This window comes from Schistocerca serialis, chromosome 2 (genome assembly GCF_023864345.2).
Source record: "Schistocerca serialis cubense isolate TAMUIC-IGC-003099 chromosome 2, iqSchSeri2.2, whole genome shotgun sequence".
NCBI classification, from domain to species: Eukaryota; Metazoa; Arthropoda; class Insecta; order Orthoptera; family Acrididae; genus Schistocerca; species Schistocerca serialis.
In genome coordinates this window covers 1,022,810,788-1,022,825,038 of record NC_064639.1, presented here as the reverse complement: position 1 = coordinate 1,022,825,038, position 14,251 = coordinate 1,022,810,788, and the positions used below count along the sequence as shown (strand labels likewise).

Below are 14,251 nucleotides of genomic sequence, written 5' to 3'. Positions count from 1 at the left end.
TCGCTTCACTTCTCGCTTGCTACTGACTTCCTACGAACGCAAAAGTGCGGCCTCTCCTGCCAACAATGCTTTCTGGTGAAGACAATCCCTGCTACCATTACAAAATGTATCAATGCGCGGTCTTTCCCGCTCTTTTCTTAAAATGTATCCATACGCGGTCTCTCCCGGCCTTTTCAAAATTATATCAATTTGCGGTCTCTCTTGTCAACAATACTTTGGTGCAGATATTCCCTGCTGCCACCTTTATTTCCAACATGGCAAATATTAATTATTCCTACTTAATCCTGTTAATAAAATATAAACATCTTTCATAAATTGTGATTTGACTATAGACAATAAAGATATACACGTCTTACAATGGGGATTTCCAATGGAAATGAGCGTTTGATGTCATTGGCCCAGAGGACCCTTACGGGGCAACCGACTTGGTGCAGGTCTTATTATATTCGACGCCACACTGGGGGGCCTGCGCGCCGGATGGGGATGAAATGGTGATGAGGACAACACAGCACCCCAGTCCCTGAGCGGAGAGGGTCCCCGACCCAGCCGGGAGTCGAGCCCGGGCACATACGACGACAATCCGTCAAGGTTGCGTACACACTACTCGTGTGGCTCGTGTTCTTGTGAGACTTGCGAGCCTTGCGAGTAATGTGGACGGAGGTAGGCTCGGAAGGCTCGCCGCGAAACAGGCTTCCGAACCGCCCGAGCTCATGTCTTGTCTATCTCCGGCTGTAGTCGGTACATCAAAGGTGTGCGCGGCGAGCTGCGCGAGTGGCGTGGGCGGCAACAAGCATTGACCAGTTGGCTCGCTGCACTCGTTCTGTTCGGTCTTGGTATTATTCTTTTTCTGTGTTGTGGACATCGGTTTTTCTTTTGAAATGGAGTGGACCGACGATTTTGTCATTAAATTCATTAATACCTATGAACAATACCCTGTGTTGTGGGATGCAACAAACACCCAATATAAAATTAAATTAAAAAAAAAGTGAATCGTGGGATTCCATCGCGACAAAACTCGGCGTGGATGTGGCCAAATTAAAAAAAAAATGACCAGCTTATTAGCCACTTAAAGGGAAGTCCGCCAGAAGAAGACTGAGCCAGGGAAGTTTGGCGCTGGGATTGGTGATGTGAACGCTCCAAACTGGTTCGCTTTCAAAGCATTTGAATTTCTGCACTGCAAATATCAGCCGCGGAAAACAATCAACATAAATGCAATAAAATATATTTATTTTTAGAAATGTATAAACGAACTATTAACAAACTTAATGGGGTTCAGTCCCTTTTTGGTTCGGTCTCCACGGCTACCTACCTTTTTATCTTTCTCAGCTTACATTTCAGTCCCTGCTCATTTGTTAATTTTAAATTTTTTGGTGTTGCTCCCTTATATACCATTAATCATATCATTTCTTAAGATATTTTTTCATATTTATTTTAGCTTAGTACCATTTTTATTAGAAATATACCCAGTAATTGCTTATAGTTTTCAAATTTAAAAATTTAAAAAAGTTCTAATTGTGATAAAATTATAAGGTATATGGCAAAATGAGTTCTGAACGTCACAGAGGGGAAAGGAGGAAATGAGTAACAGGATTGGAATACATACTGGTGCAACGCTGGGTACTCAGCTAGTAATAAATAAATAATAATGAATAACATTTATTTTTCTAACACAGTATGTTGAAGCACATGTAAACTTATATGTATTTAATTTGTATATTATGTTATTTGATCAAATAAAAATAATAAAATACGAATTAATAAAGGTAAAACTTCACATATATAGGCAGTTGAAATGCGTGCAGGCAGGAAGTCACTAGTAGTAGCTAGTACCTGAAAATTCTTTAATAAGTTATTGGTAATCATCTTGCCATGGCAATCTTCCCTCTTCGGAAATGAAATGAGCAGCGAATTCATCTGTAATGTGTCGGGCAGTCTGCGTTGAACGTCGTGGAATGTTCGCTAATCGTGTAAACGTTGTAGCAGAAGTGATCTCATTTCTCAAAGTTCCTGGCTTCAAATGCCCGTTCTCCTCACGATCCACTGCTCCTACAGAAGTATTAATTTGTTTGGATGCAGAACTTTTTCGCAAGAAGTTATGGAGGTATATACGAGTAGAAGTCATAATAACACTTTGGGGCCAGCCGCGGTAGCCGAGAGGTTCAAGGCGCTTCAGTCCGGAACCGCGCGACTGCTATGGTCGCAGGTTCGAATCCTGCCTCGGGCATGGATGTGTGTGATGTCCTTAGGTTACTTACGTTTAGGTAGTTCTAAGTTCTAGGGGACTGATGACAGATGTTAAGTCCCATAGTGCTCAGAGCCAATTCAACCATTTTTTGAACACTTTGGGCTTTCTCAGGCTGTAGCAATACAGGCTTTCATAGTATCCGGAATACGGAAGCAAGTATTCCGAACGCATTTTCCACAATCCGCCTTGCTCTTGAAAGTCTGTAGTTAAAAATTCTTTTGATTGACCTCTGTGGTTGTTGTCCACTATACGGCTTCATGATATGATAGTTGAAGGGAAACGCTTCGTCTGCGACAATAACATAGGGAACTTTTTTCTGCCTACTTGGGAGGGTACGATCGTCTGGTCACAAAACTGGGTCTGAGCAGTAAGGGACTCAACATCTGTGGTCATCAATCCCTTGAACTTTGAACGACTTAAACCTAACTAACCTAAGGACATCACACACGTCCATGCCCGAGGCCGGATTCGAACCTGCGATCGTAGCGGTCGCGCGGTTCCAGACTGTAGCGCCTAGAACCGCACGGCCACACCGGCCGGCTAATCGTCTGGTAAAACGGAGGTACCATTACTAATATTCTTAAAAAACGATGTACTTAGAAAAACACCACAGTCTGAAATTCGACCTTGGCAGCCGACATCAGCATACAAAAAACAATAGTCAGCATCCACTAGACCAAAAAGAACAATATTGAAAAACGTCTTATAACTGAAAAATCCCTTCCAGAATTAACTGGGCTTTGGACTGCGCAATGTTTGCCATCCATTGCACCGAGGTAATGACGAAAGTTCCATTTTCTCTCACATTCCTCTGCTACAAGTAACCACTCTTGCAGTGTCTGTGGCATCTGCAAAAAAGTAAATAGAAACTAATAACTCCTAATAATACAAATATTATTAAATGCATAGACAATAAAAGACATTTTAATAATTATGAACATTAATAATAATAAAAATCAGTAATTTCGCGTAATAATACGTGGTAATCATTATAACAAATATTCTGAATTTCACTTATCAACTTGAAATTGTTCTCAATTTTGTACGATTATTATCGTGTATCTCCCTATTCCTATATCCATTCTTTTATTTTTTATATTACTTGCTTTGCTATTGTTTATATCAATCTTTTGTCGCCGCTTTGTTTTAGGAGGAATTTAAGGAGGATTTGGAAGAACAGGGGGTTGCGAGCATGGATACAAACGTAGGTACAGCGAGCAGTTGCGAAGAAACTAGTAGTCAAGATGTCGATCATCAAACCACGCAAGGCAACTAACTACCACCCACACCAAAGAAACGCATGAAGGTATTTGCTTCACCTAAAAAAAGTCAGAGAAAAAGGGCCGAAGATCCTCGTATAGGAGAGGCATACAATGCACTACAAATTACTTTATTCAAAACTAGAGACGAGTTGACACTTATGGAGAGTACATAGCGAACGTTCTACGGTCTATGGTTCTTTTGTTGAAAAAGAATTTTCCGACACGATTTTCAGAGCACAAACCGACTGTATCGAACATTCTAGACCAAGTCCAACCAACAGCGACTACAGTTGCTCGTCGCATTTACCGATTCCTTCAACTCAACAACTTCAGTATCGCCATAAGGCTTGGTAGTGTCAGACGCGTCGCTGCTGACCAAAATAATATATTACATTTTTGTGTATTTATGGTTTACCTTCTGATATTTTGTGTTTAATAAGTAACTTATACCGTATTGTTACAAGTTGAAACTAGTAATAAAATACTTCTAACAAGCTTTGTGAAGATACGCCATGTTAAACGATTCTTCACTTTCTTCCTTATGCAGAAGGAATTTTACAGATAAGGTACAGTTGGGGTAAAACGGGAAATACCTGAAATTACCCCGTGATTTCGTTACATACATCTTATATGTATGACGTATACGACGTAAGAGGTCTATTCTTTAAACACTAAGCTACTTTTACGTTCACGTTTTAATAACTACAATTTAATTCTTACAAATAGCACACATAAATACTTTGCGACTATTGTTAGATTATTTTTGTCACTAAGAACTTTATTAATGGTCCCTTATTGAAGAGGTATATCTTCATTTGACACTGGACCGTTAATGGCTCTATACGATTAAGAAATTAAGACTTGGTTTAACACCCATCTCAAGTGTGTCAACGCTTCAGCAAATAGTTCAGTTGCTCGAGCTTGCATATACTAGAACAGCAACAATGCAAAATTACCTATCTGGATTTACAAATACGGGTACTTTCCCGCTTAATGCAAAAGCATTTGGCGAACAGGGATTTGCATCATGAGGTCCATCAGAAGAAATAATGCCAAATTCCCAGAACACTACAGAGTCAGTTAGTGCTTCTTCTCCTCATACGGGCCCGTCGACTGATGTGCAAACACAATCTTTATTCGCCGTTTCACCGGAGAGCTTAAAGTGAGTTTATCATTGCGAGAGACCATCATCAACCAACTCAAGAAAAAATGTATCGTCGTCAAGTAGTCTCCCTTCAAAAGTAGAGTAAATGCAAAGACAGCATATTCCCGGCAGGTCAAAGAAAATTGTTGGAATACTCCGGGTCCAGACCGTAGGAGTCAGAAGAGGCTGAAGACGTGTAAGGCAAACAGCTATTCTGAAGTTGGGAACTAAACACCTTGTCTTCTTTGCAAAGAGACCTTCTCTTCAATAAGAAAATCAGGTGATTGAGTACAGTATTTAAAGTTTGAGAATAGAGCTAATGAAGATTATACAGGATGAACTAATAATCACTTGCATCATAATTGGTATGTTCCAAGCCTCAGACGGAAAATATAACACTGCTCGTTTGTGCTCTAATACCTCCTTTAACACTAAGTTGTGGGGTATAACAGTATATTGAACAGTGTTCAGTTACATTAAACATAATTTAAACTATCAAAATCAAATACTCATTGTTCATGTCTTGTTCATCTCTCACCGAAATATCATTAATGGATATGTTACGATGTCTCAAAACTAGTACACAGATGAACGTGTCGTTGTAATTTCCCACTCGGCGTTCCATGTTATAACATGTTTTATGTAATAGTTTCTCCTTTTCCCACAATGTTTACAGTTTCTCCTTGCATCTCACTGCTTGACTCCTAACCCACATTAAAATATCAATCCAAATTGTAGGTCCAAAACCCAGACAACCACAAATTGCTACATTATTGGAGATAAAACTGCACTCAGAATAGTTCACTGCACACGTTATATATAGATGGCTAAAACTGTGTCACCTCTCATTCAGGGTGAGGACTCAGTTACCTCTCTCACTTTTTAAGGTTGTCATCTTTTTAAAATTTTTTGTCATCTTTTTTGCTCTTTCATGAGGAAGAAAATAAAGTTATTTACTTTTGTTTCCAAATTTCTGTATTTGACTTTATTCATTTACCTTTTGGAATACTCCCACAATCAAAGTAGATAACATCTTACCTGAAGCACTTCTGAATTTGAAATAGGTTGTTCCTCTTTGATTTTTTGAATGTTTTTTATATTTTGCACAACTGTTATTAGCAACAAAATATTCTTGTTATTCCTGTATTACAACTGCTTCTGTTTTAGCTCCAGAAGTTCCAGCAATGAAAACTGTCTTTGTTAACTAACTTTCTCCTTAGTTACCCGATTATACCCAAATTGCCCTACACCAAAACCAGTTACTTAATGGAAGGTGAGAGTACCTATGGCAAAACGCGTCCACGCTCGAGACGAAAACTTCGGCTCTTGGTCCACGTGGGAGCTAAAACTGAATGTGTCTGGGACGGCTGCAGTCCGACCTTTTATGACTCCGAAGGCGCTACACTCTAGTGACCTTCCGACCCAAAGAATAAGGCCGTCACCAACTTACGCAGAGGACCTGAAGTCGAAGTCAATCTGCTTTGACACAGGAAACTGACCGCGTCTTTTCCCAACAAGTCTCACATTATGGCTCAGTCCCAGGTGTCGGAAGAGTGGTACTCACTGTATTCTCCGCATAAACGTAGGATCGGAAGGAACCGTTCAAATGTGATGAACTTTTTAACTGTTATCACTGTTTTATGTTAAGTACTTCGGCAGATGAAAGCCGTTTCCATGTTTCAGTTCCTGGGCACTTTAGAAATAATTATGATAATATCACTTTTCTCCCGGAAATTTTTGTGAACAGTCTAAACCACGAATGAAAACTAAAAGAATACGAAATAAATTACGATAAAAATGAGCACACCAGTGGGTTGCTCTTTATCCTGACCATCTATTAATTTCTTTCTTAATTTGTTGGCCTGCAGTAGGTGCACGCGCACACGTCTTGGCACGTGGCGTTACACTACGCTTCTTGCTCGGTCCGATATAATGTGTAAATTGTACCACACCCGCGGCATCGATCGTATGAGGCTTTCACACAATCTGGCAAGCACGGCATCGCCTGGGTATTCATTTTGCCGAGTTTCTATTATGAACGAAAATAAAAAAAATGGAATGTGTTTGTAGTGAAATATCGAAAAAAATTTCATTTCTGTGTATTCGTGTAAACGCCATTGAAATTATGAAACAGTCTTACAAAGAGATATGCATGATGTACAAAATGTGCAAGTACAGTATTGAGATTAAGGAACACGATCCTGGACACATTCTGCACGCCGAGTGCAGCTCATTCACTTTTCTACAAAGCGATTTTATTAACATCTCTGTGGAAACGCCACTTCACAGCTCTATGGACGGCTATCGTTTTCACCTAGCGCCGTTAGCCCTTCGCAATTGAAAGCTGTCAAAAGCGCTTCTAGGTATCAGAGATTTTGTTAAGTTGACTCAACTCTAGGAGTGTTTTAGCAGTAAAGAATAAATGCATTATGAATTCATGAATGATGCGGCTTTCTTTCACTTATCTTAGAGTCTGTGACTTCATATCTCTTGAACTATGTGTAATACAATGATAATTTTGTTTAGGTATATTCAGCGACGAATATGGATACTGCCAACGAAATGCGTTGCGAACAGAGTTAGTAGCAAAAAAGTAATAAATTTAATCGTCATGCCTCATGCGGCAGTTTTTCACGGATCTGAGTGTTTATAACGTCATATCTCCTGATACATGTTTCACACAATGATATAACTTTGTAGGTACATTCTGCAGCTTATCTGGATACTGTCTGCGAAATTTATTGCGAATACAGTTAGTACAACAGAATTTATATACTTACGCGCCATGCATAATGCGGCAGCTTTTCACGCATTTCATTGTCTGTGGCGCCAAATATCCTGAACTACGATTGGTAAACGTTCTTATCCCCACAGCAACAGTATGGGATATGTCTACCAAATTTGGTGGGAATTAGTCAAGTGGTTTATGAGGTGACATCTAACAGTACATATATACATATAAAATTTTTCAATATGGATGGATTTTAAAAAAGTGAAGTTGTATCATTTTTGGCCTTTGGTAGATACGTACGTGTCTGTAGCTCTTGTACACACTGAAATTCTTGTGCCACTTATCGTAGTGCGGTGGCACGGTACCCCTAAGAAAATGGCACAGGTCTTTGTTAACGTAGAGCAACGTGTAATGATTCGTTTTATACCTTTGAAAGGCAACAACGCTTCAACAATCCATACTTAATTGATAAATGCGTATAACAGTAACAGTAAATTTTATTACATGGTGCTGTATTGGCTCAATTGCTTCCTATCTTGAACAAGGAACTAATGAAGAACTGAAAATAGCAAGAGACGTGGAGGGCCTGTTGGTCAAAGACCACCGTGTAACAATGGAAACGATAATGAAAAATATGAAAATCAGTAGTAGGTCTGTTTTCAAAATCTTATTTGAAATTTTGGACTTGACAAAAATCATCGTCCTACGCGTTTCGCATCTGCTCACACCTAATCAAATATATTGTCGAATCAAAGCAGCAACGTAAATTATTCAGCTATGTTAGGCCAATCCAAATGACATATTCAGCCACCCAATCATTATGGACAAACGACGGGTTGATCAGTATGACCTTGCGATAACGAGGAAAGCAGGCAAACCAAACAGTCGAGTGCTGTGAATTCACCAAAGCCGAAAACGGCGAAGATCCAACCATCGTAAGTCAAGGTGATGCCCACTGTTCCTTGCGACTGCCATTGACTGGTGATAATAGGTTAAGTTCTTGGGGGCCATACCTGCACAGTCGTACGGAAATAACTTGACGAGGTTTCAGGACGCTGTGAAGCGAAAGCGTTGCAGAAAGAACTCCAAACAGCGCTAACATGCTGCTTGACTGAGCTGTAAAATTTTGCACTCCCTTCCCCACCCTCTTCCTGCATGGTAAACAGTGACTTCTACATCTTTCCTAGGATTAAAACAAAAAAAAATTATAAATATAAACGTAGGCTTCCGCGGCCATTTTGGCACTTAATAAAAAAATTTCTTGGCTTGTGACCCCGTTGTCAGTTCTCGTATATAAAACTACCGACGTTTCGGTCCCTGTAGCAAGCGACCATCTTAAGGGAACTTTTGTTTAGCAAAAGGTCTCTTGCAACAGGGACCGAAACGTCGGTAGTTTTATATATATTGACAATGCGGTCAGAAACACAGAAAAATTTTATTGAATACAAAAAATAAGTATCTCGAAGGAGTTAAATTACTGAAATCATGAATGAATTTTGGTAAATTTTGTCGTCAACACCACATTGAAACAAAGGTCAGCTGCTAATGGAATAACTGTCGAGGACTGATCACTTGATTACTGACTGAGAGCGGTGTACCGAACAACATTACATCAGTATTTACTTCATTTGCAGGCTAATAACTGTATCTATTACAGCTCGTACGTTTTTGGGTTGAACAATTTATCATTTGTTAGGAAAATTCTAGAGTCTTTATAGTTAGTTGTCCTTCTGGTCGCTGATATGTTAACATGTACTTCATTACATGTTTGGTCGCCAACTTGTTAAGAGGTGTTGTGTAGCACCGCTACAAGTTATATTTCATTTAGTGTGAAAAACTACGTCATCACCAAGAAAAAAAAACGCTTTTGTAATCCTTGTGACGATAAAAAAATACTTACGCGCACGCCAGGACATTTAATTTTTACAAAATATCACACATACAAAAGCAGCGATTGTTGGACTGCTCCATGTATGAGAAAAAAATAAAAATGTAAGTTTTGTATTCATTGTAAATTTGTTAATGTTTATAGTTTAAAGCCTTTGTTCTTTGAGAATATATTGATGCTCCACTGTACAGAAAATCAATGCTTATTCTTTTCTTTAAATTAACCATAAATAATGTTTATGTTTAAATGAACTTTGTTACAGGTTCACTCTTTATCGCGGTGTCTCGATTGTATTTGGGAGACCATTAATGTGTTCAATTTCCGATCTGACAACATTTTTACAAAATTTCACTGTTTTGCATTCATTTCCAATTTTTTTTTTATTCAAATAGGTCCCTTAGGTAATTTCATTGAAGACTCTGATGGCGTGAAAGCAATCCGGGACAAGAGGTCATTTGAGAAACTATTTTCGCGCAATCAATCCGTACGTCTCCTCAACACAATCGAGAACCGACGCATCGGCGATCATTCATTAATTTTTCTGTCTTTCCAAGTCGTACCAAAAAACGGCCAAGGAGAACTGCCGTGAGTACACAATCTAGTGTTAAAGGTTGCATTCCTTATCTTGTCGGCAAACATTGCCATAAATTATCATCATCAATGTTATATATGGTTAAATGTGAAAAGCAAAACCTTTTAACGCTAGACCATTAACGCTTACTTTCCCCTTGGCAACAGGTCAGATGTTGAAGTATGAACGATGGGACGCGGAACGGTTAGTTTATACTTACAGGTGTAGTCTACTTACTAGTGTAGTTACGACTGTGCGGAAAACTTCAGGTCGTAAAGTTTGTGACGTGTTTGTGGGGAGACTGTTCTACGAACAGAAAAAACAACCAACGCACCGATATGTGTACATATTAAGGTACAACATACAGAAATACCTACACTTGCAACTGTTATACCCTCTATTGACAGAGGTGGAGAAATAAATTATCCAAACGTTCCTTCCTGGGAAGCAAATGTTGTAATATTTGGACTTTATGGAAGATCTGAATGTACCTCGAGTCCCACTGGCTCTAAATATGTTTACATTGTGGCCACCAACACTGAGCAGTTCCTACAGATGGATGTGCTTTCCACACCTACATCTACATCCATACCCCGCAAGCCACCTGACGGTGTGTGGCGGAGGGTACCTTGAGTACCTCTATCGGTTGTCCCTTCTATCCCAGTCTCGTATTGTTCGTGGAAAGAAGGACTGTCGGTATGCCTCTGTGTGGGCTCTAATCTCTCTGATTTTATCCTCATGGTCTCTTCGCGAGATATACGTAGGAGGGAGCAATATATTGCTTGACTCCTCGGTGAAGGTGTTCTCGAAACTTCAACAAATGCCCGTACCGAGCTTTCTGACCGTCTCTCCTGCAGAGTCTTCTACTGGAGTTTGTCTATCATCTCTGTAACGCTTTCGCGACTACTAAATGATCCTGTAACGAAGCGCGCTGCTCTCCTCTGGATCTTCTCTATCTCTTCTATCAACCCCATCTGGTACGATTCCTACACTGCTGAGCAGTATTCAAGCACAGGGCGAACAAGCGTACTGTAACCTACTCCCTTTGTTTTCTGATTGCATATCCTTAGGATTCTTCCAATTAATCTCAGTCTGGCATCTGCTTTAGCGACACTCAACTTTATATGATTATTCCAATTTAAATCACTCCTAATGCGTACTCCCAGATAATTTATGGAATTAACTGCTTTCAGTTGCTGACCTGCTATATTGTAGCTAAATGAAATGGGATCTTTCTTTCTATGTATTCGCAGCTCGTTACACTTGTCTACATTGAGATTCAATTGCCATTCCCTGCACCATGCGTCAATTCGCTGCAGATCCTCCAGCATTTCAATAAAATTTTCTATTGTTACAACCTCTCGATATACCACAGCACCATCCGCAAAAAGCCTCAGTGAACTTCCGATGTCATCCACAAGGTCATTTATGTATATTGTGAATAGCAACGGTCCTACGACACTCCCCTGCGGCACATCTGAAATCACTCTTACTTCGGAAAACTCCTCTCCATTGAGAAAGACATGCTGCGTTCTGTTATCTAGGAACTCTTCAATCCAATCACACAATTGGTCTCATAGTCCATATGCTCTTACTTTGTTCATTAAACGACTGTGGGGAACTGTATCGAAGGCCTTGCGGAAGCTTTCTGAGCGTAAGAGCAATAGCTGGTTAATTACAAATGATTAAGAACTTTTTTTGCATGAAGAGAACAGAAAAGCCTAATTGTTAGAGCTTTTATTAGAGTTTTTATTTTAATTACTCAGTAATTCCATTGGATCTTATTTGGGATTTTCGACGCAAATACGATGGATTTCATGATTCCTTCCGAAAATTTCTGTAATATAACCGCAGTAATACTATTAGGCGAATCGTCGATTGCTGATATCAACAGTGAAGCTATTGTCAGTAATTATAAACAATTTTAAATTTCGATCCGAATCACATGGTTTTATACATGTGACAAGTTTCAAATTTTAAATCGTCATCATAAATCTGTCACCTAATTAAAATGAACCTTACCGGCAACTTCCCGTCGATTAGGGACACAATGGACAACATCAGAAATTCTCGACTGTTAGAAAATTTACCGTTGCTGATCACTTGCATACTAACGACCATTCCACGGACTACGGTAATTGCGAAATCGTGGTCTCCGTTTTTATGTACAGTCTTTCTGTGTCAACGGAATCTGCTATACAGTTACAGATCAAGAAGATATGAAGACACAGATAATTTCAAAAATTCATGATTCATGATTTGGACCATTAGCTGTGCGACGTAGCTTTCTGCGGGTGATGCCTTGAATAACTTTTTTCCTGGTATGCAAGCATCTTCATGTTCTTTTATAGACCAACGCTCGGAACTTGTAATGGTGACCGAAACATTAGCCTACAAAACAACATCAAGACGTGTTAACATACCAGAAAGAAAGTTGTATTATTTTATTTATACTCTCAAAGAACGTTTTGACACGCACAATAAGGTTACTATTTATAACGATGAATAATGACAGGCGAAATCAACGAGGTTGAGAGAAGCTAATGAATAATTAGGCTGTTTCATATGGCTTCTGTGTTAAAAACATTCCTCGGCAGGAACGCGGTGTATCGAGCTCCACTCAGTGAAAGGTAATGCAATGCCGCCCAGTCACCGTGCCGACGGAAATTGACTTTTTTTCATTTATTGTTATTTTATTCCTCTTTCGCTTTTGGCGATGGAACGGGAGGACGGGTGCATGCCACCTTTCCAATCATGCGTTACTGATGTTACTGACAGCGTATTTAAAAAATAAATAACATATACCATTGAACTGTTTGTGATGGAAGAGCCACTGTGAGCCAGTTTGACGCTAATTTGAGTGTAAAACATTTTCATTGGTTTTTAATGGCGCAGATGTGTAAATATATACCTTTGAGAGTGCCTATTGCATGCAAGAAAAACCGTATGAATGCCAGTGTCTTTTAATACACGTTACTTCTGAAATATGTATTCGTGGCTTCAGTATCACTAAAAAGCGAAAGCAGCCTCCTCGATTTCAAATCAGAATACACCATGACTTTTCTACACAGTGCTTTTGTTTCTGAATATGCATTCCTTAGACTAGATTCCTGATTACGGTACTAAAGGCACATTCGTTATAGTTCAGCATAATACGAAGTTTACAAAAACATCAACATTATTTCGTAGCATGATGCGAACTGGTTAGAGACTTTTGCTTGTGTTGAGAACAATTCACAAATGTAAATCATCGTCTGTTGAAAATTGACCTAAATCGTAGCGAAATATGTGAAACAACCACAAAATCGTTGACAGGAGGATGGTGGTTCGAAATTAAAGATGAAGCACTTTAGATGCGCATTGCTCTCATGTCAGTATTGCTGTGGTGTGGCCGACCGGGGTGGCCGAGCGGTTCTAGGTGCTACCGTCAGGAGCCGCGCGACCGCTACGGTCTCAGGTTCTAATCCTGCCTCGGGCTTGGATGTATGTGATATCCTTAGGTTAGATAGGTTTAAGTGGTTCTAAGTTCTAGGGGACTGATGACCTAAGATGTTAAGTCCCATAGCGCTCAGAGCGATTTGAACCATTTGATAAAATCAGAGATTATAGCCCACACAGAGGCATACCAACAATCTTTCTTTCCACGAACAACACGAGACTCAGGACTGAAGACAACAACAACAAAAGTCAGCAGTGATGGAGGTTAATAATTAGCAGTGTTGGAGGTTTGCAGTATTAGCGCGAGCGGACGATCTGGACTTGTCCGACTTGGAGATCGACCATTATTCATGATTATATAATTTTTGGATGTCACATTATTAAGGTAAAAATACATTGTTTGCTTTGCAATAAAATCTTTCCTTTGCTAACCACGTGCGTTCAGTAGTTAGAGGCTTCAGTAGTTAGAATCTTTTATTTAGCTGGCAGTATTGGCGCTTGCGGCGTTACGTAGTTCGGGTAATGAAGACTTTTGTGAGGTAAGTGACTTGTGAAATTTGTAGGTTTTTGTTAGGGTTTCTGATAAGTCAGGGCCATTCTTTTGTATTAATTATTCGAACTCAGGTTATCAATTATAAAGCAGTCAAATCGCGTTCTGTAGGTCAGAGTTGAAATGATAAAAACAAACAAAGTGAGAGTACATTCAGTTTCTCTCAGAAGTTTAAGCAGGTTCACTTGCATTCAATTTCACTCAGCAGTTTAAGAACATTGAGTAAGCATTCAGCAGTCCAAGTAAATTTTTATTAAGAAATTTCACTTCCACTTGTTTACATACACAATTTCTTAGCTGGAATTATACTGTTTCGTGTGTTTAAACAGCTCTCCACTTGTATCTGTTATTCGAAGGATCTGAAGGTCACCATTCATAGCTTTTATGTCGACGATTACGAACAAACAACTGGTTTCAAAGTG

The 14,251-nt window shown here is 39.4% G+C and overlaps 1 pseudogene; it reads left to right on the top strand.

Annotated features, from left to right (window-relative positions):
- Window positions 1-878: 878 nt before the first annotated feature.
- On the top strand, window positions 879-3,861 carry LOC126456605 (uncharacterized; annotated as a pseudogene).
- Window positions 3,862-14,251: the final 10,390 nt, after the last annotated feature.